Source organism: Kogia breviceps, chromosome 8 (assembly GCF_026419965.1).
Source record: "Kogia breviceps isolate mKogBre1 chromosome 8, mKogBre1 haplotype 1, whole genome shotgun sequence".
Taxonomy (NCBI): Eukaryota; Metazoa; Chordata; class Mammalia; order Artiodactyla; family Physeteridae; genus Kogia; species Kogia breviceps.
In genome coordinates this window covers 68,943,081-68,968,861 of record NC_081317.1, presented here as the reverse complement: position 1 = coordinate 68,968,861, position 25,781 = coordinate 68,943,081, and the positions used below count along the sequence as shown (strand labels likewise).

The following is a 25,781-nucleotide window of genomic DNA, read 5'->3' as shown; positions in this document are numbered from 1 at the left end:
AAAGAGAAAACCAATAGCAACATAGTAGATTCAAACCTAACCTATCAATAATCACATAAAATGTACTTTAAACACACCAATGGAAACGTAGAGACTGTCGAATCATATAACAAACAAAGACCAAGCTAAATATTCTTTATAATAAATCCATTTTAAATATAATGTCACAAATAGGTTAAAAGTAAGGACTGAAAAAGATATACAATGCTATATCAACACCAGACAAAGTAGATTTCAAAGCAGGAAATATTACCAGGAGTAAACAGGGACATTTCATAATGATAAAGGAATCAATTCATCAAGAGAACTTAATGATACAATGCTAAATGTTTACGTACCTATTATCAGAACATCAAAACACACAAACCAAACCTGACCGAACTGAAAAATAAAAAATACTAAAATGCACTACTACCATAGATGGAAATTTTAAAACTCATTTTTCAATTCTTGATATAACAAGTAGACAGAAAATCAGTAAGGATATAGAAAACTTGAACAACACCATCAAGCAACTTGACCTACACATTTATAGAATACTCCCCCCAATAGCAGAATACACATCCTTCTCAAGTACATACAGAACAATTAACAGGACAGACTATATTCTGATCACAAAACAAGTCTCTGTACATTTCAAAGGATTCAAATCTTAGAAATAATTCTAAATAATTAACAATTCTAAATAATTATTTAGAATTAATAATTCTAAATAATTATTAAGTGTACTGAATTCTCAGTCCACATTGCCTGAATTCATACTCTGGCTTTACCACAACTAATAACCATGATATCAAGCCAGTTATTTAACCACCTATGCCTCAGTTTTTTCAACTGTAAAACAGGAATAAACCATAAAATGAGAATAAGTTCCTACCTCTCAAAGTGATAATAAGGATTCAATAAGCTAACGCCTTCTGTGGGCTTCAAATAGTGCCTGATGCATAGTAAGAGCTCAATAAATGACAACTATTATTATACAGCACTGACTTATAATTACTTGAGGCTTATTAGTCAAGACAATGACTTTATTTTTAATTAGGTGACATCAATTGAAATAGGATATCAGCACAGAAAAATGGGTTGCTTCCAATTCATAAGTGTTTAAAAAAAAAAAAAGCTCAGAAGTTAATTGAAAGACAATGTCAAAACAAAGCCGGGGCAATTTCTTTTCAAGGCAAGAGACAATGATCCAATGAAATATTATTACATGGAGTGTTTTTGGACCAACCAACAAATGTAATACTATCAACATATGAGATGATACTAAAGTTACACATAAGGGCTATCCTGTTGCCTTCATCTATTCCTTCTAATGTGCTCCATTCAACTAGAATTTATGGATTTAAATATTATAATTTAAAATGACAAACATTCATTTCTAAATTTGTTTTAAAAAGGATAAATGGCAACATTCAGCAGTGTATTATTTGAACAAATTCCATTTGGTGAAAACAAAATAAATGTGGAACACACTTCACATTTTTTTATTTTATGCAACTTCAACGCTTTCAACGCTGCATATATTACTAAAAGCACAAAAATAGATGCTGTACTATCAAATTGTAAAGAATACCAAATTGATATAATTATACTTTATAATTTCTTCCAAATATCAAAATGAGAAGTTTTTTGAAAATTAATTTCATGTGTCTCTTATGTGTTCTACAGAATAAGGTAGAACAGGTATATTTTTACTAAGTAGCTCCAATATTTTAATAACAACTACTATTTATAATGGGTGCTTCGTCTTTCTGACGATGACACCAAAGCCTCCTCAGCTGGGCTGAATAAGCATGTTCCTGAATCAATATGGTAATAAGATATCAGAAAAAGCCTGACTTATTCTATTCTACCGTTTTGAGAAGTAGGTGAGAAGACTTTCTATACCTTTAATAACAAAACTAAAATTTCACCCATAACCTTAGCATTTGTAAACCACCTTTCTCCTCTCCTCATACCACACGGGCACTTTTTCTTCACACTCAAAATTATGAGGAAGCTTGTCACGATGGCACAGAAAAGCAGTGAGTGAGAATAGCTGTAAGATGCAGAAAGCATGTGGATGCCAACAGTGCTGCTTGTCCTTTGAGTTTCCTGTCAGCCTCCATCCATCCTTCAGCCACCCAGATGTAGATTAAAACTCTCAGCATGTGGGCTGCCTTCCTCAACCTTTTTGTAACTATTATCAACCAGTAGCTTTCATCACTGGGAGAAGGATCAAGGCCAGGAAAACACACATGCACAAGCAGAGTATTAATGGAACATTCTATGGTTCACTGAGCGTAATGCCTACCAAGAAGATAACAGATACCTAAAGACAGAACCCCAGAGCAAAGAAAGAAGTCTAAGATGGCTTTGAAGGCTGTTCGAGGTCATCAATTATTATCATCATCAAACACTTACCTAAACAGTGTGAGATGATATCTCATTGTAGTTTTGATTTGCATTTCTCTAATGATTAATGATGTTGAGCATTCTTTCATGTGTTTGTTGGCAATCTGTGTATCTTCTTTGGAGAAATGTCTATTTAGGTCTTCTGCCCATTTTTGGATTGGGTTGTTGGTTTTTTTGTTATTGAGCTGCATGAGCTGCTTGTAAATTTTGGAGATTATTCCTTTTTCAGTTGCTTCATTTGCAAATATTTTCTCCCATTCTGAGGGTTGTCTTTTGATCTTGTTTATGATTTCCTTTGCTGTGCAAAAGCTTTTAAGTTTCATTAGGTCCCATTTGTTTATTTTTGTTTTGATTTCCATTTCTCTAGGAGGTGGGTCAAAAAGGATCTTGCTGGGCTTCCCTGGTGGTGCAGTGGTTGAGAGCCCGCCTGCTGATGCAGGGGACATGGGTTCATGCCCTGGTCTGGGAAGATCCCACATGCCGTGGAGCGGCTGGGCCTGTGAGCCATGGCCACTGAGCCTGCGAGTCCAGAGCCTGTGCCCTGCAACAGGAGAGGCCACAACAGTGAGAGGCCCGCGTACCAAAAAACAAAACAAAACAAAAAGGATCCTGCTCTGATTTACGTCACAGAGTGTTCTGCCTATGTTTTCCTCTAAGAGTTTGATAGTGTCTGGCCTTACATTTAGGTCTTTAACCCATTTTGAGTTTATTTTTGTGTATGGTGTTAGGGAGTGTTCTAATTTCATACTTTTACATGTACCTGTCCAGTTTTCCCAGCACCACTTATTGAAGAGGCTGTCTTTTCTCCACTGTATATTCTTGCTTCCTTTATCAAAGATAAGGTGACCATATGTGTGTGGGTTTATCTCTGGGCTTTCTATCCTGTCCCATTGATCTATATTTCTGTTTTTGTGCCAGTACCATACTGTCTTGATTATAGTAGCTTTGTAGTATAGTCTGAAGTCAGGGAGCCTGATTCCTCCAGCTCCATTTTTCGTTCTCAAGATTGCTTTTGCTGTTCGGGGTCTTCTGTGTTTCCATACAAATTGTGAAATTTTTTGTTCTAGTTCTGTGAATGCCAGTGGTAGTTTGATAGGGATTGCATTGAATCTGTAGATTGCTTTGGGTAGCAGAGTCATTTTCACAATGTTGATTCTTCCAATCCAAGAACATGGTATATCTCTCCATCTATTTGTATCATCTTTAATTTCTTTCATCAGTGTCTTATAATTTTCTGCATACAGGTCTTTTGTCTCCTTAGGTAGGTTTATTCCTAGATATTTTATTCTTTTTGTTGCAATGGTAAATGAGAGTGTTTTCTTAATTTCACTTTCAGATTTTTCATCATTAGTGTATAAGAATGCCAAAGATTTCTGTGCATTAATTTTGTATCCTGCTACTTTACCAAATTCATTGATTAGCTCTAATAATTAGAGAAATGCAAATCAAAACTACAATGAGATATCATCTCACACTGATCAGAATGGCCATCATCAAAAAATCTAGAAACAATAAATGCTGGAGAGGGTGTGGAGAAAAGGGAACACTCTTGCACTGTTGGTGGGAGATACAGCCACTATGGAGATTCCTTAAAAAACTACAAATAGAACTACCATATGACCCAGCAATCCCACTACGGGGCATATACCCTGAGAAAACCATAATTCAAAAAGAGTCATGTATTAAAATGTTCATTGCAGCTCTATTTACAATAGCCAGGACATGGAAGCAACCTAAGTGTCCATCAACAGATGAATGGATAAAGAAGATGTGGCACATATATACAATGGGATATTACTCAGCCATAAAAAGAAATGAAACTGAGTCATTTGTAGTGAGGTGGATGGACCTAGAGTCTGTCATACAGAGTGAAGTAAGTCAGAAAGAGAAAAACAAATACCGTATGCTAACACATATATATGGAATCTAAGAAAAAAAAAAAGGTCATGAAGAACCTAGGGGTAAGATGGGAATAAAGACACAGACCTACTAGAGCATGGACATGAGGATATGGGGAGGGGGAAGGGTAGGCTGTGACAAAGTGAGAGAGTGGCATGGACATATATACACTACCAAATGTAAAATAGATAGCTAGTAGGAAACAGCCGCATAGCACAGAGAGATCAGCTAGGTGGTTTGTGACCACCTAGAGAGGTGGGATAGGGAGGGTGGGAGGGAGGGAGACGCAAGAGGGAAGATATATGGGAACATATGTATATGTATATCTGATTCACTTTGTTACAAAGCAGAAACTAACACACCATTTTAAAGCAATTATACTCCAATAAAGATGTTAAAAAAAATACTTACCTAAGCTTACAAAGTATTTTTATATACATTATTTTATTTGATCCTCACAATAGTCATATTAAGATATAGTATAGATATTTTTATTAATAACTATATTTTACAGGTGAAGAAATTGAAGAAGTTCAATTGAGACTTCCCTAAGGTCACTTTAACTATTAAGTGAGCAGGAACTTAACTTCTATTTTTTCCAAAAACTAACTGCAGATTTCAGTCTTCCAGCTATACATTGCTGTATCCCACATAGATAAAGGAAGAGGGGCAAATTGAAGGAAGCAGGTTCCATACTGGACAAAGTGAGCAATTATTCTTATAAACCACTATTTTTCCCTACCTACCTTTAATCATCAGTCCCATTCCTTCCTTTGTTCCTTACCTCCCTTAATTCCTGGTTCTTTCATTCAGATGACCCAATGGACAGAAACAATTTTGTCCATTTAAATCCCTTAGATCCTGATCTGCACAACCAAAGATATCCCTAGGTCAAACCTGAAACCAGTAACTATGGATTCTCTTCTATTAAGTTCTCTGGCTATAACAGAAACTGACCTAAGGAATAATGAAATTTGTGGAAATCTCAGACAATATGCCATAAAAAGCAGGCAGGCAATAAATAATGAATATAGTATCTCGTGGACCAATATGGTATCTCCTATTCCCTGCAGGCTGGCCTCACTCAGTGACTGACCTAGAAAAAAACCACTGAGAATAATAAACTAGGTCACAATAAGCAGCAAAATAATATACTAATGAACCTCTAAAGAACTACGTAGATCATCATATTAAGTGTTTACAATCTTTCTGAACTCAAAGCTTACAAGGTCTTGAGGAGCATGTCAAAAGATAGGAAGTGGAAGATGCTAGCAAAAACAATGGAAAAGAAACTTCTAGTGAGTAAATGGAGTTGCTAAAGAGCTGAATATCTGCCTTTCATCTAAAACTTAAAATAAAATGAATATTTAAATCTACAGACATCCAACTCCACAGAGATAACCACTGTTAACATTTTTCTAGTCTATTTTATGAAAGCATATGACAGGAGGAGTGTGCGTTTTTAAAACAAATACTATCCAGTACTTATTATTGTACAGAATAGCAGGTGATTAAAACTCTTAGCATTCCAAGTCCTTCACCTATATGAAATGATCTGAGCATCCCACTAACCCAACGACATAGGAAAAAAGGATATCATCCCTATTTCACAGGGGAGGAAATCAAGGCATAGGACTTGTTTATGGTAGTTGTAGGGATGTGATATGACATAAATGAAATATAGAACGTAACTCTGGTAGAATGATGCTGTCTCCTTTACACATTTCCTTCTACACAGTTTCTCTTTCTCTGCGTCTTTGCTCTTCTCTCCCCAACACAATGTACATGAAAGCCTATCACAATGTTAACTCCAACAGGTAACTTGAGTCCATTAACAGGGTCTATAGTCCTGTCGATGGGAACTATTCACTCCAAAAGCCAAAAATACTATGTTTTGTTATAAGCGAATTTTCAGGAAAGAAAAAAAAAAATGGGAGGGGATGAGGCATTTGGATAAAAGAGACCTGATTTGTTCTTTAGAATAGAAAAGGTGCCTAAGAAAGGGCAGAAGTGGCTGTAGAAAGGACCAGTAAAACAGGAAGTTGGAGAACAAAAGTCAATTGATGGGATTTACTCCAGGTGAAAGATCTTTAGCTAAAACCATCCTGACATATGTACCTCTCATGTGAGAGGAAAGCTGGTCTTGTTTCAGCCTTATAAACTTTTCCCTACATTACCAAACTGATCCTGAAGCAAATTTGGGTTTTCTGCGTTGTTAATGGTGATGGTGGTGCATGTGTGTGTATTTGTATTTTAAAAAAGGAATGACCTAAAGTCAAAGGCAAAAAAACTATGATTCTTTTGTCCCGGCATGGAGTGGATCTGTCCCAGCTTACAGGATTTAGAGGTTACAATATAAATGAATTTTGAATTGTTAGACAGCAAAGGAGAAACCCACTAACCACTGCTTTATCAGAAGCACCTCTTCTCTACCCTTTGATGCTATGGGGAATAAAAGATCTTCTAATTGATTTACAGATCAAATTCAACAACTTGAATCACTCATTATTCTAGTTAACAAGGTTCCATAAAACGTCAGACTTATTTACATTTCTGCCCAATTTAGCTACTTGCTTAGGAGGCAAATAATACATATTATGGAGTGAAAACATGGTATACAAGAAACAAGGAGACATTGACTGAGCACCTGCTATGTGTAAAGATCTGCTACATATACGACACATTGAGAAGCAAGGGGTTTTATAAACATGAATAACTTCAAAAGGAGAAATATATTTCAGAAATATGATTTCAGTATAATGCCTGACTGAATGTCACAATGGAGTTATATTAAAAAAAACAAACATACAGAAAAAGAAGCTCTACAAAAATAGTACTTTTTGTCAGAAAGCTAAAGATCTGAAAGAAAACTGGCAATCTTGAGAGGATAAAAGATGAAAACAAGTTACTTCCTAATTTTAGGATACTACAGACTAGTCAGACTAAATGGAGACTCTGGATGACTACAGACTGCTTTCCTAACATCAATTTGAAACTATCCAAACATATGCTAATAATTCTACTCACCTTTAAAACAATGAGTGGATGTGTATGAACTGGAGCTATTATTACACTGACATTGGGAATGTAAAATGGTACGTACAATCACTTCACAAAGTACTTTGGAAGTTTCTTCTAAAGTTAAACATACACTAACTATATGACCCACCAATTCCACTCACAGGTATTCATCCAAGGAAAATGAAAACATTTGTCTGAACAAAGACTTGTACACAAATGTTCATAGCAACTTTGTTCATTATAGTCAAAAACTGAAAACAATCAAATGCCCTTCAATAGGTGAATGGACCTGTTGTGGTATTGTCATTAAATGGAATATTAATCAGCAGTGAAAGAAAACAACTATTCATACGACAATATGGATGAATCGCAACATTATGCTGAGCAAAATAAGCCAGACACAAACGAGTGCACGTTGTACGATTCCATTTCTTATGTGGAATTCTAGAAAGCAGATCAGTGTTTGCCTGGGGCCGAGAGTCAGATGTGGGCACAGGAAGTTTTGAGGGGTATAGAAATGTTCTATATCAATTGTGGTGGTGGTGGTGGTTACATGGATATAAAATTTTTAAAACTCAATTGAGCACCTTTAAAGAGTATATTTTAATGTATATATTGTGCATTTTATAATACATGTACTTCAACTAAGGCGATTTAAAAACAACATTTTGGAAGAAACATATTTAGAACAAGGAAATAAATATCCCCACTATATGAACTGTACTGTTCAGATCATATCAAGGGTATAGTGTCTACTTTTGTGAACATCTTAAAGCAAACTAAAAATGAAAGAAATTTAAGAGGAAGGTAAGTTGAATGGTGAGTGTGTTGGCAATGTTATCATATATGAGAAATGACTGAATGTTTTGTCTGGTGACAAGAAGAAATGGGGACTTACAGTTGCCCTCATATGTATGAAGCACTACTCTCTAAGCGGAAGAAACAGACACCTACTGGGTGAAAGTTATAAACACAGGGATTTTGCCCTCAATATACAGAAGACAATAATTACTTTAATTGGAGCTCAAATTAAAAATCAAATCACATTTGTTGAATATTCACTATATTCCAGATACAATGGAATGTGAACCTTCTAAGAAAGTAGTTATTGCATTCTCACTGCTAAACTCTTCCTGTCAGGCTTACTGGAAAGGGAATTAGTGTGACAGATTAGATGCCCTCTAAGAGTCTTTTTTTATAATATATTTTACCCCTTTTATAAAACTTGAACTGTATTTTATGATTTCAAATTTCTGAACTTTATACTTGCTACTAGTACCATGCCTTTCATATTTTGGTATTTAATAATTTTTTAAAATTGTGCTTTGCTTTTTAAAATATATTGCTGTTCATCACTAACATACTCAATGCAGAGTTCCTGGTTGGTATAAGCCACCTAATGGTAAAATTCCACAGTATGGGAAAATAAAATACACTTTAGAATGATTCACTTTCTGATGAAATTTCAAGAATTACCTAATGATCCAAAAACTGTTGACACAGAAAAAGATAACAAGCTGTCCTATAAATGGAAAATAACTGACCAGGAAAATTGTGTTTTTCCTGTTTTCAGGGGGGAAAAAAGCTCCCTAACGTTAGAAATAAGAGACAGGTTAGTTTAAAATACACCTTAAATGTGAGGCAGATGTAAAGTATGATGGCATATGTGGTGAACATTAATCACCTCCCTTCACATTTACTCTCCTCTTTTCTTTTCCCAGAAGACAGAACTTTAATTTGGGGATCCAAGTGTTCCAAAGAAGTTAATTCAACCCTTTACTTCAGGGATGGAACACACAGTCCAGCACGATTCAACAATTACAACTTTCAACTATCATGGCCAGCATGATTAGTTCTGAGGTGAAATATGACCTACACAGGATGAATCAGAATAAATATCAGGACTTTTGTTGGAAATACTGAGACAAATACTCTGTTTTCGAGGGGAGGTAAATATGGGAGCAATAAGCCTTAGGAGCCAAATCAGAACCAAGACAGCAATATCAGAATGAAGCCAACACTAGGAAGCCAGAATAAAGAAATGAAGTCATGGAGCCAGCAGATCATTCCCAAAGTAGCCCTATCTTCGGATTTTTGAGTTACATTAGCTAATGTATTTCATTTGTGGCCAATATCCATTGAGTCATTCTTTTAAAAAATATCGTTTTTATTACTTGCAACAAAAACTGAGAAGGCAGGAACTTCATGCAAAGTAAAAGACTAGAATGCACAGGGTATCTATAAGACTTTAAAACTGGTTTTGTAATTTACAGCCAAATTCATTACTAAAGTAATTCTGGTGTTAAATACAAACATAATCTAAGTCCCCGTTTGTTGAGCATCTTTTATTTGTCCTATGTGGATATTTCATATTAGCACATATTTTAAAACTTGTAAATGTTTTTAGATTCATTTTAACTTCCTCCTCTACCCTCAGACTTAAAGGGTCTGGGCTACATTTCTTGAACTGATGGGGTGAAAACAAGATGGTGCCATCTCTATTCTCAATCTGCCACAATCAACTAGAAGTTGGGTCAAAGAGCCATCAAATTCTGGAATTCAGCTCCAAATGGATGAGGGAAATGTGGACAACATGAAGGTAGCCTCTGCTCCACAAAGTTTCTCACTATTCCTCTCAAACCCTGTTCCAGGTTCCAAATAAATCAGAGCCCCGAGGATACAGATATAGAACTTTTAATAACAAGAGTACAAAGCTACCAGATGGTAAAATTGCTAAAAAGAAAGCTGCTGTTAAAAGCAAAGGACCCCAGTATTAATGTGACTCATCGCTTAAAATATTTGTTAAAAACTATACAGAAAAAAATAATAATTAAATACTGGTAAGAAAAGACTCAAATGGTCTCACTTAACCACTTTAGAATTTTGAGAACCATTGCAGATTCCGATCTATGTTCCTCTGATAAAAAATATCTAAATAAACAAGAAACAGGAAGCTGTCTTTGGTGACATTCAGATAAAAAATCAATTTCAGGGCTTCCCTGGTGGCGCAGTGATTGAGAGTCTGTCTGCCGATGCAGGGACACGGGTTCGTGCCCCGGTCGGGTAAGATCCCACATGCCGCGGCGCAGCTGGGCCCGTGAGCCATGGCCGCTGAGCCTGCGCGTCCGGAGCCTGTGCTCCGCAACAGGAGAGGCCACAACAGTGAGAGGCCCACGTAAAAATCAATTTCATTTTGTCCACATATCACTTGATTGAGGAAAAAAAAAATTAATAGGTGTCTAGACAGTTTTTAGCGGACAATAACTTCCCCAGATGTGGGAGGAGAAAAGATAAAGTTCAGTCACATAGTTGACTGTCTTATTAATTGAAAAAAAAAAAGGATTCAGGCTTCCTAATACAGAAATTATGAGAGATTTCCATGGTCTACAATTCTGTGAATAATTTCTCATCCACAATCAGTTAATCTCTAAAAGAGAGAGGGGGGGGCAGAGAGAGAAATTGAGGGGGAGAAAGAGAGGAGAGAGAGCTGAATTCAACCTGAGCTTTTCTCACAGAAAGAATATCAGTCCCAACTTAATTTAAGGTTAAAACTTTAGCTAGAGATCAGACTTTAGGATTGTTTTAAAAAGCAATATGTCTTAAATAAGAAACTTCTGTATTTTAAAAAAAAGGTTTCCTACTGCTTGGCAAAAACAAAGGGCCAAAAGCCATTTGATCACAGGCAGATTATATTCTATTTCTATATTATCATATATTTCCTCTAATGAGCATGTATTATTTTTATAATATGAAAAGCAAAATCCTGTATTTTAAAATGGATCTGGGCATGTAGAAAAACCTTATGATTCCATATTTTTTAATGTATAAAACAGCCTTACCTTCCTGCATGATATACTTCCCCATGTGGGATAAAGTTAACTGCTCCTTCCAAAATGATGGTGGAACACTTAAAGCCACTTGACAGTCTTCTTATCACCACCATATTGACCACTGGATATTTCAGCAGTTTAACTATAATGTGCCTAGCTTCCTGGATGTGTAAATTGATGCTTTTTTAAATACAGAAAATTTTCAACCCTTATTTCTGAAATAATTTTTACATCCCATTCTCATGCTCTTCTTTTGTGACTCCAATTACACATATGCTAAATCATTAGGTGTTGTCCCTTAAGTCCCTAAGTTTCAGTTCAGCTTTCTTCAATCTTTTCTTTCTAAGTTCTTCATATTGAATAAATTGTATTGATATGTTTCAAGTTCACTGATTTTTCTTCTATCTCCAATATGCTGTTAAGTTCAACCAATAAAATTTTAATTATCATTATTATTCTTTCCAGTTCTAGAATTTCCATTTAGTTCCCTTTTATAGTTTTCATTTCTTTCCCAAGATATCCTATCTATTCACTCATTAAGACCATAATAACTGTTTTTTTTTTTTTTTTTAAATCCTGATATGGGTGTGCATACTTAAGTCTTTGTCAACTAAATCCAACATCTAGGCCACCTCAAGGTCTGTTTTATTTATTCTTTTCTTCACTAGGGAATAAAATTTTCCTGGGTTATTTATTTGTTTTTTGCATGTCTAATAATTTCCATTGTATATTGAACACTGTGGTAATAAAACATAAAAGTGACAATATATTTGGTCATGTGAAAGTAAATTTATAGACTGTGAAGAACAATGAGACATGTAGATAAAAGCAAACATAAAAGGTGAGGAGAATATTACTAGTAGCTAGGTTCCTAATGGCTTTACTGATGAGGAGATCCAGTTCCTTGTGAGGCCAGGCTATTGGATTTCAAGAGTTATGCGAATATCCAATATGTGTCAAAATTGCACAAGGAGGAAATGTTAAATTGAGGAATAAACCAAATAAATAAAAATAATAAATAACTAAAATAAAGTTTTCAATAACCAGACCCCAGTAATCAAGGGTATAAGTAACATTATTAAACAGATTTTATTTTTAGTAAAAAGATAAATGCTCTCAAAAGGTAACAGATTAATATTAAAAACATTAACAAAAAATAAAAATAAAAAAATAAAAACATTAACGTACCCTAAAACAAGTAAATATTTCAATAATTCCTCCAGGGAAAAATACGTTATCACTGGACCCTTAGTTCCAAAATTATTCAAAATACTTCATTCCAGGTGGCTGGTCCTAACCACATTTTTTAAAGTAAAAAATGAACAATTATTGGAATAAGCTGATTGAGATAACAAATATTTCTTTACTCCAAAAGAAACAGAACAGAGAGAAATTCTAAGTTACATATGAAGTAGAAATAAACCTGAGGAAAAAAAAGAAAAAAAAAAAAAAAGCAACTTGAGAAGACAGAAAGGATAGGAAATTATTACACCCAATGGGAATTCTATTACTCAGACATATAAGAAAGGAGATGTAAAAAGTAATAGGTCCAAGCCAATAAACTCCCTAGGAATCTCCAACAAGCCAATCACCTCAAAATATGAGTTAATTCTGGTCACCCCTGCAGCCAACTATTCCTACTTAATTAAAAAAAAAGTTCCTAATTGAGTAATCCACATTTAGAAGTTAAAATGAAAATGACAAAATCCTAGCAGTTTTCTTTTATAACACAATTCAAAGTATCCATTATTTTCCAAGCAGCAAATGAAAATGTCAAAAACATTCTTGCTGTAGATATTTAGTTGTTTTCTGCCAAATTAATGAAAGGAAAATATTGCACTTTGAATTGGTTAATTACCACGAGTCCTTCTGCAAAGGGCTCCTGCTTGCAGAATTAAGCCAGCTGTAGTTGGCACAATGCCCTAATATTCATGGAGACTAGACTATAGGCTCCACTGTACTCGAGAGACATTTAGTTTTGGCATCCATTCATTGGCTTACAAATCATCAGTTCTAACCACTATAGACACTCAACTGTCTGAAGTAAACAGGGCAGAAAGCACCTGCATTTAATAGGATGTACCACATTCTGCTTCTTTGAAATTTTAAGAGCTAGGCTTAAAATACAAAATGAACAAATATACCCTGATTTATGTATTTTCTAGAAACTAGAGATACTTCAACAAAAATCCTCTAGTGACAAAGCTACTTCAAGGAAAATCTCTAGGGATAAGGCAACTTCAGGAAAGGAGGAATTTGGAGACATTCTTTTTTCTCAGTTCCAGGCCAGAGTGAATGGCCTATTTCAAACACAGGCCTCTTGGGGACCTACATATAGAGCTCATACTTTGTCACTTCTTAGGATCCAAGACAGACAGGTGCTGATCTGCCTACTTCCAAACCTGATAAAATAACCATATCACTACTCAAACCTAAGCACATCTCTCCTTTCTCTCTTCATCATGCCATTCTCTTCTCTACTGAAATTACAAGACATGAAATGTGCTCTCTCTGTTGGATGACATATTGGATGTGCTTCTTTGAAATTAAATATGTTTCTCATTTTTTTTTGAAAAGTATATTCCATCAGTCCTTTTATTTGGGAAAGAAGGAGTAGACTGATATAGAAAATAACTAATAATTTCTCTCTCTTCTTTTTCTCCTCTTTCTAAATAAAATGGAAGAAAAGATCCTGAATCAAGACAGATGAACACTGATAAACCTAGGAATACAAGCTGGCTTCTCTAAGATCCACTTCATCTGGTCCTCACAAGTAAGCACCCTCAGCCTCCAAGTATGTCACCTCCTTATAAAAAGTCTTGCATCAAGGAATGGAAAGAACACAGAAGCCAATAGTTGATCCTAAAAAAGGTCATTCAACACCAACTAAAACACTGATGTACGTTAATATCTAAGTATTACGGCAAATGTAAAATTAGTAAGCAATTTTTTTTTTTAGGATAAAGGAAAAATCCCTTAAATTCCTAGTCAAAAACATTTAGAAAACATTAAACTTTCAGGCTTTGAGACCTTGACACAATAAATCTACACTTATCTTTGAAAAAATTGAAGCTAACACACAATGACAACCAGGATGCTTAAAGGGTCTAGAAACCATCAGAGAAACAGTATACAAATAAACAAAAGAAGGTAGAAAAATAGAAACAGGGAACAAAGAACAGATGGGACAAACAAAGAACAAACAGTAAGATGACACACTTAAAATGAACCATATCGGGCTTCCCTGGTGGCGCAGTGGTTAAGAATCCGCCTGCCGATGCAGGGGACGCGGGTTTGTGCCCCGGTCCGGGAGGGTCCCACGTGCTGCGGAGCGGCTGGGCCCGTGAGCCATGGCCGCTGAGCCTGCGCGTCCGGAGCCTGTGCTCCGCAACGGGAGGGGCCACAGCAGTGAGAGGCCCGCGTACCGCAAAAAAAACAAAAAAAATGAACCATATCAACAACCATAGTAAATGTAAATGATCTAAACACTCCAGTTAAAAGACACATATTATCACACTCCTAAAAAAGCAAGACCCAACAATATGCTGTCTTTGAAAAATGTACCTTAAATATAGACACAAACAGGGTAAAAGTAAAAGGATAGAAAAAGATACACCATACTAACACTAGTCAAAAGAAATCTAGAGTGGCTATACCAATATCAGAAAAAGCTGACTTCAGAAAAGAACTATTATCAGGAATACAGAGGATAATTTCATAATAATAAAGTGGTCAATTCATCAAGAAAACATAATAATCCTAAATACTTATGTACCTAATAAAGAGCTTTTAAAATACATGAAACAAAAACTGATAGAAACCAAGATATAGAATATTCTGGCCATAAAACAAGTCTCAAATTTAAAAGAATTCAAGTCATACAAAGTATATTCTCTGCTCACAAATGAACTAAATTAGAAAAAAATAACAGAAAGATCTCTGGAAAGCTCCCAAATATTTTAGAATTAAATAAGACATTTCTAAATAACCAAAGAAGAAACAACAAGTGGAGTTAGAAAGTATTTTCAACTGAATAAAAATGAAAACACACCACATTAAACTTTATGGGATGCTGCTAAAGCAGTTTTTAGAGGAAGATCGGTAGTATACAACATCTATATTAGAAAAAAGGAAAGGTCTCAAGTCAATGACTTCAGCTTCTACCCTAAGACCAGGAAAAAGTAGGGCATATAAAACACAAAGCAGGGGCTTCCCTGGTGGTGCAGTGGTTGAGAATCCGCCTGCGGATGCAGGGGACACGGGTTCGTGCCCCGGTCCGGGAAGATCTCACATGCCGCGGAGTGACTGGGCCCGTGAGCCATTGCCGCTGGGCCTGCGCGTCCGGGGCCTGTGCTTTGTAACGGGAGAGGCCACAACAGTGAGAGGCCCACGTACCACCAAAAAAAAAAAAGAAAAAAAAAAAAAAAACACAAAGCAAGCAGAAGAGAGTAAATAATAAAAGATCACAGCAGAATTCAATGAGGTAGAAAACAGTAAAACAGGAAAGGTAATGAAATAGAAAGCTTATTCTTTAAAATGGTCAATAAATTGATAGATGTCTAGATAGACATGTCTGATCAGAAATTAAAGATATCAGGAATGAGAGAAGTGACATCTCTAATCTACAGATCATATGGGAATATTATAACAACTTTATACCAATAACCTTGACAACTTAGAAAAAATAATCAATTCCTTGAAAGACACAAATTACCAAAGTTCACTCAAGAAGAAATAGATAATGTGAGTAAACCTCTATCTCCTACAGAAATTAAATTTATAGTTAAAAACCTTCCCACAAGGAAAATTCCAGGCCCAGATGGCTTTACTGAAGAATAATCCTAACAATTTTCCCAAAAATTACAGAGGAAAGAATACTTTCCAATCTATACTCTGAGACCAGCATTACTCTGATACCAAAACCAGACATAGATATTTTTTAAAGGAAACTAGAGACCAATATTCCCCATAAACATAAATAAAAATTCTAAAAAGCTGAATCTAACAATATCTATAAAAGATAATATATCAAGACCAAGTGGAGTCAATCATTGGTTTCAAAGGTAGTTCAGGGTTTCAGGGATGGTGAATTAAATGTAATTCATCATGTCAAGAAACTAAAAAAAGAAAACCTTAGGATCATCTAAATAGGTACCAAAAAGGATCTTGCTGTGATTTACGTCATAGAGTGTTCTGCCTATGTTTTCCTCTGAGAGCTTTATAGTGTCTGGCTTTACCTTTAGGTCTTTGATCCATTTTGAGCTTATTTTTGTATATGGTGTTAGGAAGTGTTCTGATTTCTTTCTTTTACATGTACCTGTCCAGTTTTCCCAGCACCACTTATTGAAGAGGCTGTCTTTTCTCCATTGTATATTCTTGCCTCTGTTATCAAAGATAAGGTGACCATATGTGCGTGGGTTTATCTCTGGGCTTTCTATCCTGTTCCACTGATCTATATTTCTGTTTTTGTACCAGTACCATACTGCCTTGATTACTGTAGCTTTGTAGTACAGTCTGAAGTCAGGAAGCCTGATTCCTCCAGCTCCGTTTTTCTGTCTCAAGATTGCTTTGGTTATGCGGGGTCTTTTGTGTTTCCATACATATTGTAAAATTTTTTGTTCTAGTTATGTGAAAAATGCCTTTGGTAGTTTGACAGGGATTGCATTGAATCTGTAGATTGCTTTGGGTAGTGGAGTCATTTCCACAATGTTGATTCTTCCAATCCAAGAATGTGGTATATCTCTCCATCTGTTTGTATCGTCTTTGATATGTTTCATCAGTGTCTTATAGTTTTCTGCATACAGGTCTTTTCCCTCCTTAGGTAGGTTTATTCCTAGGTATTTTATTCTTTTTGTTGCAATGGTAAATGTGAGTGTTTCCTTGATTTCTCTAATTTTTTGTTGTTAGTGTATAGGAATGCAAGAGATTTCTGTGCATTAATTTTGTATCCTGCTACATTACCAAATTCATTGATTAGCTCTAATAGTTTCCTGGTGGCATCTTTAGGATTATCTATGTAGAGTATCATGTCATCTGCAAACAGTGACAGTTTTACTTCTTCTTTTCCAATTTGGATTCTTTTTATTTCTTTTTCTTCTCTGAATGCCATGGCTAAAACCTCCAAAACTATGCTGAATAACAGTGGTGAGAGTGGGCACCCTTGTCTTGCTCCTGATCTTAGAGGAAATGCTTTCAGTTTTTCACCATTGAGAATGACGTTGGCTGTGGGTTTGTCAATATGGCTTTTACTATGCTGAGGTAGGTTCCCTGTATGCCCACTTTCTGGAGAGTTTTTATCATAAATGGGTGTTGCATTTTGTCAAAAGCTTTTTCTGCATCTATTGAGATTATCCTAGAGAAATAAAAACAAAAGCAAACAAATGGGACCTTTTGCACAGCAAAGGAAACCATAAACAAGATGAAAAGACAATCCTCAGAATGGGAGAAAATATTTGCAAACAAAGCAACTGACAAAGGATTAATCTCCAAAATACACAAGCAGCTCATGCAGTGAAATATCAAAAAAATAAACTGAATGCAAAACTGGGTGGAAGACCTAACCAGACATTCCTCCAAAGTAGACATACAAATTGCCAACAAATATATGAAAAGATACTCAATGTCACTAGTCATTAGAGAAATGCAAATCAAAACTGCAGTGAGGTATCACCTCACACCAGTCAGAATGGCCATGATAAAAAATCTACAAACAATAAATGCTGGAGAGAGTGTGGAGAAAAGGGAACCCTCCTGCAGTGTTGGTGGGAATGTACACTGATACAGCCACTATGGAGAACAGTATGGAGGTTATTTAAAAAACTAAAAATAGAACATATGACCCAGCAATCCCACTACTGGGTATATATCCTGAAAAAATCAAAATTCAAAAAGATACATGTATCACAATGTTCACTGTAGCATTATTTACAACAGCCAGGACATGGAAGCAACCTAAATGTCCATCAACAGATGAATGGATAGAGAAGATGTGGCACATATATACAATGGAATATTACTCAGCCATAAAAGGAAATGAAATTGAGTTATTTGTAGTGAGGTGGATGGACCTAGAGTCTGTTATACAGAGTGAAGTCAGAAAGAGAAAAACACATACGGGATGCTAACGCATATTTATAGAATCTGAAAAAAATGGTAGTGATGAACCTAGTGGCAGGGCAGGAATAAAGACGCAGACGTAGACAATGGACTTGAGGACACAGGGGCTAAGGGGAAGCTGGGACGAACTGAGAGAGTAGCACCGACATATATACACTATCAAATGTAAAATGGACAGCTAGTGAGAAGCTGCTGCATAGCACAGGGAGATCAGCTCAATGCTTTGTGATGACCTAGAGGGATGGGATAGCGAGGCTCAAGAGGCAGGGGATATGGGGACATATGTATACATATAGCTGATTCACTTTGTTGTACAGTAGAAACTAATACATTTAAAGCAATTATACTACAATAAAGATATTTAAAAAGTAAATAAAAAATAGTAAAAAAAAAATAGGTACCAAAAACGTATTTGACAAAATCCAACGTCCATTTCTGATAAAACCCTCTGCAGAGGAGACAACGAAAGAACACTTATTAAGCCTGATAAAGCGCATGTATGACAAACCTATAGTTAACATCGTACTTAATGGTGAAAGACTGACTGCTTCTCCTCCATGATCAGGAACAAGATAGAAATGGTTGCTCCTATCACTTCTGTTCTATGTTGTGGTGGAGGTTCTAGCCAGTGCAACTGGGCAAGAAAAAGAAATGGAAGGTATTGAGAAAGGAAGATGTAAAACTTTCTTTATTCACAAACAACATGATCTTCTACGTAGAAACTCAGACAGAATCTATAAAATAGCTACAAGAACTATTAAGTTTTAAACAGTTTCAAGACACCAGAGCTCCTTTGAGAAATTGCTGATTCTAAGGCTTGGGCACAGAAAATATAAGATGAGCCTTAGGCATCTTGTAGTGTCAAAAAACAAGAAAGTGCTGAGAAAAGGAAAAAAAGACACACAAAAAAGATGGAAGTAAGTCCAAGGGACACAAGACCCAACCTAAAAGAGTTCCCAAAGGCCAGAGCTGGAATAAGTGACAATATTTTAAAAAATCAATCATGTCTATTTTACTAATAACCAAACATTGGAAGTTACAATTAAAAAGCAATACCATTTACAATAGCATCAATACATATGAAACACTTAGGAATAAATCTGACAAAAGATGTGTAAGACCTGTACACTGACAAGTACAAAACACTTCTGAAAGAAGTTAAAGACATAAATAAATGAAGAGGTATTATTTAGTCACGGGTTATATGACTCAGTATTGTTAAGTTCTTCCCAAATTGTTCTAAAGATGCTATGCAATTCAAATCCAAATCCCAATAGGCTTTTTTTGGGTAGAAATTGACAAAGCGATTCTAAAATTCATATAAAAAAGCAAATGACACAGAATAGCCAAACAACTCTGAAAAAGAAGAAAAGAGGGCTAACAAAATCAGCTGATTTCAAACTTTACTATGAATCTACAATAATCAAGACAATGAGTTATTGGAGTAAAAATAGACAAACACACCAACAAATGGAATACAGTTCCAAAACTGACCTATACCCAAATGGACAACCAGTTTTCAACAAAGATGCAAAGGCTTTTCAGTGGAGAAAGGACAGCCTTTTAAACAAATATTGCTGGAACAGTCGGATATTCACATTTTAAAAAAGTGAACCCTCATCCATCTCACACCATATACAAAAACTAACTCAAAATGGATTTCAGGGTACAGGTTAACAACTCTGCAACTGCTTTACATGTACACTGGGGTTGAACAAATAAGTACTAAATGGATGGTGAGAACCATGTTTCTCACTGCTGGAGAGAGACATTACGGATAAACATTATGTGGTAATGGAAAAGAGCAACATCAGTATGAATTCACATTTAGCTTAATATAGATAAAAATGGATAGATGCAGAAGTAATTATAGATGTGTATATCCATCAGTTAGCATACATACATACATATATTTCCTGGCTCTGCTTGCTGAGAGAACCTAGACATAGTGACACCCCAGTAGCAGAAACCAGCATATCCAGTGCCCACATCTTGGTTCCTAAATAACATACCCCCAGAAAAGTATCTAGGGCTCCTTTGAGAAATGGCTGATTCTAAGGCTGGAGCACTGAAAATATATGATGACCTTAGGCATCTTGTAGTGTCAGGAAACAAAGTGCTGAGAAGAGAACAAAAAAAGGACAAGAGTAAGTCCAAGGGACACAGGAGTCAACCTACAGGAGCTGGAATGGCCAGAACTGGAATAAGTTGAGTGGCAAAATAACAACATAGTACTTGATTATAACTTAAAGTATAAAACTAATATACATGAATCCACACTGGTATAATAAATTATTGAAGAAATAAATAAGTGGAGAAGAGACAAATAATAAATACCATTTATAGTACTGATCTTACAAAAGGATTCCAAATAATTTATGTAGATACTCATCTCCAGGAAGTAAAACATAATTCCTCCTCCCATCTCCCTGGAGCGTGGGCTATACTTAGTGACTTGCTTCCAAAAAAGTAGAAGTGACTTGCTTCCATGCTTTAGCATGGAAAGGGTAAGAAAAAACAAAAAGATTAACTTTACAGTGGAGAAACCTAGCAAATATCACTTTGGCTGGGTAATCATGGTTAAGCAGCACCAGTGATAAAGCATGTTGATAGCATGTGTCCACCCACGCCCACTTCTCCCAAAAATCATCCCAATCTAATCAAGAGAAACATCAGACAACCCCAAATTGAGGGACATTTGACAAAATATCTGACCTGTACTGCTCAAGACGGTCATGGTCATTAAAAACAAGGGAAGACTAAGAAACTGCCAAGGATCAGAGAAGACTAAGGGGGCATGAGCCCTAAACACAATATGAAATTCTGGATTGAATTCTGGAACAGAAAACAGTTAAAAAAACTGGTGAAATCTAAATAAAGTCTGAAGTGTAGTTAATAGCAATGTATCTATATTGCCTGCCTAGTTTTGACAAATTTACCAAGGTTATGTAAGATGTTAATAATAAGAGAACATGGATGAGTGGTATACAGGAACTCTATGTACTACCTTTGCAACTTTTCTACAAGTCTAAAACTATTCCAAAGTAAAAATGTTATTATAGAAATGGATTATAGACATAAATGTAAAAAGTAAAACCATAAAACTTCTATAACAAAATATGTAATAAAATATTTTAGACTTTGAGTTAGGCAAAGAATTTTTAGATAAGATGCCAACAGTATAATCCATAAAAGGTAAAATTCATAAATTAGACTTTACCAAAATTAAATCTTCTGCTATTTGAAAGACACTGTTTGGGAATGACAAGCTGACTAGGAGAAAATATCTGCAAATCATATATCCAGTATAAGACTTGTATCAATAATGTATAAAGAACTCTTAAAATTCAATAATAACCTGATTTAAAATGGACAAAAGATCTGAACAGACACCAGAGAAGATATAAAGATAATAAATGAGCACGTGTTCAAAACCATTAACCTTAGGATGATGCAAATTAATATCACAAGGAAAAACCACTACACACACGTTAGAATGAGCTTGATTTACCAAGCATTGGTAAGGATGCAGAAGAACTAGAACTCTCATACTATGCTGGTGGGGATGTAAAAAGGTACCATCAGTTTGAAAAGTTTGGAAGTTTCTTAAATATTTAAACATATTACCTGTCATATAACCCAACTATTCTACTCCTAGGTATTTACCCTCCTCCCCCAAAAAGAAAGCCTATGTTCATACGAAGTCTTATGACATCAACGGTCATAATTACTTTAATCGTAATACTCAATAACTGGACATAACCCAATTGTCCATCAATAGGTGAATGGATAAACTAACTGCGGTATATCCTTATGATGGGACAATACTCATCAATAAAAGGAAATAAAATATTGTTACCTGCAACAATATGGATAAATCTCAAAATAAGTATGCTGACTGAAAGAAGCCAGACAAAAAAAAGAATGCATACTGTATGATTTCATTTATATAAACTTCAGGAAATGTAAACTAATTTATATTGACAGAAACTGAGTAGTAATTGCAGGGGTTGGGAGGGTGGGACCGGACTTGATGGGACAGGGAATCGTGGAACAAAAAGAATATAAAGAGATGCAAGGAAACTACTGGGGTGACTGCATAGCCATTATTTTGATTGCAGTTATGGTTTCACAGATATGTGCATCTATCAAAGTTGTTCACTTTACATACGTGAAGTTTATTTTACGTCACATATACTTCAACAAACCTGTTTTTTAAAAAAATCAACAACCACAAAACCTGGAAAACCTGAAAATACACTAAGCCTGGATATGAGAAGCTTGAAAAAAGGGATGACGGCTTTTGACAAACAGCTGATGGCACAGCAAGTGAAAGAGTGATTAAACTTGGTCTATGTGGCTTCAAGAGAGAACTAGTACCCACGCAGTAGAAATGAAAAAGAAGCTGCGTCAGTTACACGAGAATATTCTACAATTCCAATTCGAGCTATCCACACATGGATTTCTCTGTAGGGTACAGCACCCTCGCAAAGGAGTTTAAGCAGAAACTCAAACAATTACCTGTTAAGTGAGGTCCTAGAAGAAATTCCCACTTGAGATAGGAGACAGTATTTCTTCATCTTTAAATGTACTAGTTATAAAAACAGAATAGTTTCCACTTGGGGAGAAATTTATTTAATCATATTCATCAGACCATAAAGCCATCGACACCAAATATTTTGAATGGTTTAAAGTATTGGGGAATATATGAGCAAGGTTAGTGAACACACTTGTCAATCTTCAACTGGGTCATCCACACAGGGAACCCAATAAAGAAGGCTTCAAAAATCAACATAGTTTGTAAAATATGTATTTATCTTTTTCATCTGTTTTTGCACATACTAAATTTTTATAAATTTCTTGAGGGAAAGGAGCACTTATAATGTTTACCATGTAATTCTAAATACTTATAGGTCAATAACTAATAATAATTGCTGCCATTTATTGAATATATATTATAAGCCTAGAAATTTGAGCAAAGTATTTTATTTTATTTATTTATTTATTTTTGCATTACGCGGGCCTCTCACTGTTGTGGCCCCTCCCATTGTGGAGCACAGGCTCCGGACGCGCAGGCTCAGCGGCCATGGCTCACGGGCCCAGCCGCCCCGCGGCATGTGGGATCTTCCCGGACCGGGGCATGAACCCGTGTTCCCTGCCTCAGCAGGCGGACTCTCAACCACTGCGCCACCAGGGAAGCCCTGAGCAAAGTATTTTGAACACATGAACTTCACAATACTGCAAGAGAGCTATTATCCCCATTTTACAAATGAAAAATCATAGGCTGAGGGAAGTTAAGGGGACCTTCACATTGAGGATCTGAAGTCAAGTCTAGCTCCAAAACCCAATGATATAAGATTGCCTCCTAGTTCACTGAAGAAATAGGGACCATCTGATGGTCACTGTGTAGTCTCTTTCCTCCCTATCCAAATATTTCCTATAATCCTGCCCAATTTGTTTTTCAAAAATACAAATTTTCTCATGTTATTCATCCAGCTTCATTTCCCTCAGTGCCTTGTAACTCCTCTCCTTAGAAGTGTAAACTCATCAACATGGTGAATGAGAGACCTTCCTGTCTACTTTTCCAACACCACTTCCATTTATTTCTCCTGTATATTCCAGATATACTAAAATACTGGCAAGTCTTATGAAATGCAACATATTTGTACTTTCTGTTTTCACTTCTCTGCATGCCCTTCCTCTTATTTTCAGCCTGGTGAAGAAACTTTTATCCTTCCAGACTCACTTTAAATATTGTCTCCTCTATTGAAATCTTCATTGACATTCCAGCAACAATTAGAGTACCTTCTTTTACAGGTACATCACTCTATTCATACTAATAATTATTGCAAAAAAAAAATCTCAAAAACAGTTATTCATCTCTAAATCACCAGTACCTAAGCCCAATTCCTGACATACAGGAAAGGTTCAATAAATGTTTATTGACTAAATGAATGGATGATGGACAGGTGGATGAATAAGCAATTAAATGGCTATAGTAACCAGTAACAAGAATTAAACTAAACTTGAATTAAACAAGAATAAGGAAAACATAAGGGTTTTCCCTTTTTATTGATATACAAAAGAAATTGTACTGCCTATGACAGAGATATACTAGTTGCCACAATTATAACAGACACACTACACCTTGTTAATTCTATATGATTTCATCCTAAATTATGCCTTAATTGAAGCAACCATTATTATCTAGCCTCTTTGATCATGCAGCCCTATTAAAACAGTTTATTCAATCAAAACTAAGGGTATATATAATTTGATGCAAAAATTAATTCTCAAGACTATATGAAATGGTTGGAAACCAGGGGATCTGTTAACTACTGTGATTACTTGTCAAGAAGAAAGCCAGAGGAATAAACTTTCTGTGACCTCCTCCCACAAACAAAACTATTCACAGATTTTTCCATTTCAAGATACAACCTTGTTTAGAGCTCTCCTCCTGCAGATAATATGACATCAAAAAACCTCCCACCATTTAAAATTTCAGGTTCCTTGCTTCCATTCTTCATGATTTAAAATTAAATTTATTTATTTATTTATTTATTTATTTATTTATTTATTTTTTGCGGTACGCGGGCCTCTCACTGTTGTGGCCTCTCCCGTTGCGGAGCGCAGGCTCCGGACGCGCAGGCTCAGCAGCCATGGCTCACGGGCCCAGCCGCGCTGCGGCATGTGGGATCTTCCCGGACCGGGGCACGAACCCGTGGTCCCCTGCACCAGCAGGCGGACTCTGAATCACTGTACCACCAGGGAAGCCCAAATTAAAATATTTTTATGCCTGGCCAATGTATCTTTGATTAAGTTCCTAAAATCAGTCTTAATATATAACTGGGATAATTTATGGTACATTTTGGGGGGCTTCTTTTATCATCTTATTCACTTGGACACAGCTGACATGGAAATAGCTTAGGTTCCTGTTGGACACTGGTGTTTTATGTTATAATCAGGCTAGACCTAATCCTTTTTAAAAATGCAAAATAAGAACTAAAAAAAAAGTCAAAAAGCTTTGAGAACCACTCTCAGCTAATGGAAAAATTATTTTAATTACAAGAGAAATGTTCAAAAGCAATCTTTCAGGTGAAAACAAAGCATTAGTTATCGGCTGAGGAAAATGCCTTTCCTAAAGAAATATTCACATGTGCAGAAATCCTTAATCTATGAAATAAACGCCTTATACAGGTAGGTAAAAAAAAAATTCACACCTTGGTAATTTTCTTCTAAAATGCTGCCTCATTATAGCAAGAACATTTTGATTTATGCTAGAAAGGGTTCCTTTCTGAAAAATTAAAATGTATTTTAAAAAACACATAGGAGGAAAACTGTGGTGCTCTATAAAATACTCAAACAGTATATACAGCAGTCAGCTTGCTTTAAAAGGACAAAAGAAGCCATTTTAAACCACATTAGCTGTAATCATCTTTTTTTTCTGAAACATGATAGTGAAATGGGGATAATAACTGAATGATTTCAGATCCCAGCACTGAAAAATTCGGACTATAA

The 25,781-nt window shown here is 35.7% G+C and overlaps 1 protein-coding gene across 6 annotated transcripts in view; it reads right to left on the bottom strand.

Annotated features, from left to right (window-relative positions):
- The window catches only part of RFX3 (regulatory factor X3), a 294,590-nt gene that overhangs the window by 181,591 nt on the left and 87,218 nt on the right, over nucleotides 1–25,781 (bottom strand). The gene's annotated exons all lie outside the window — the stretch shown is intronic.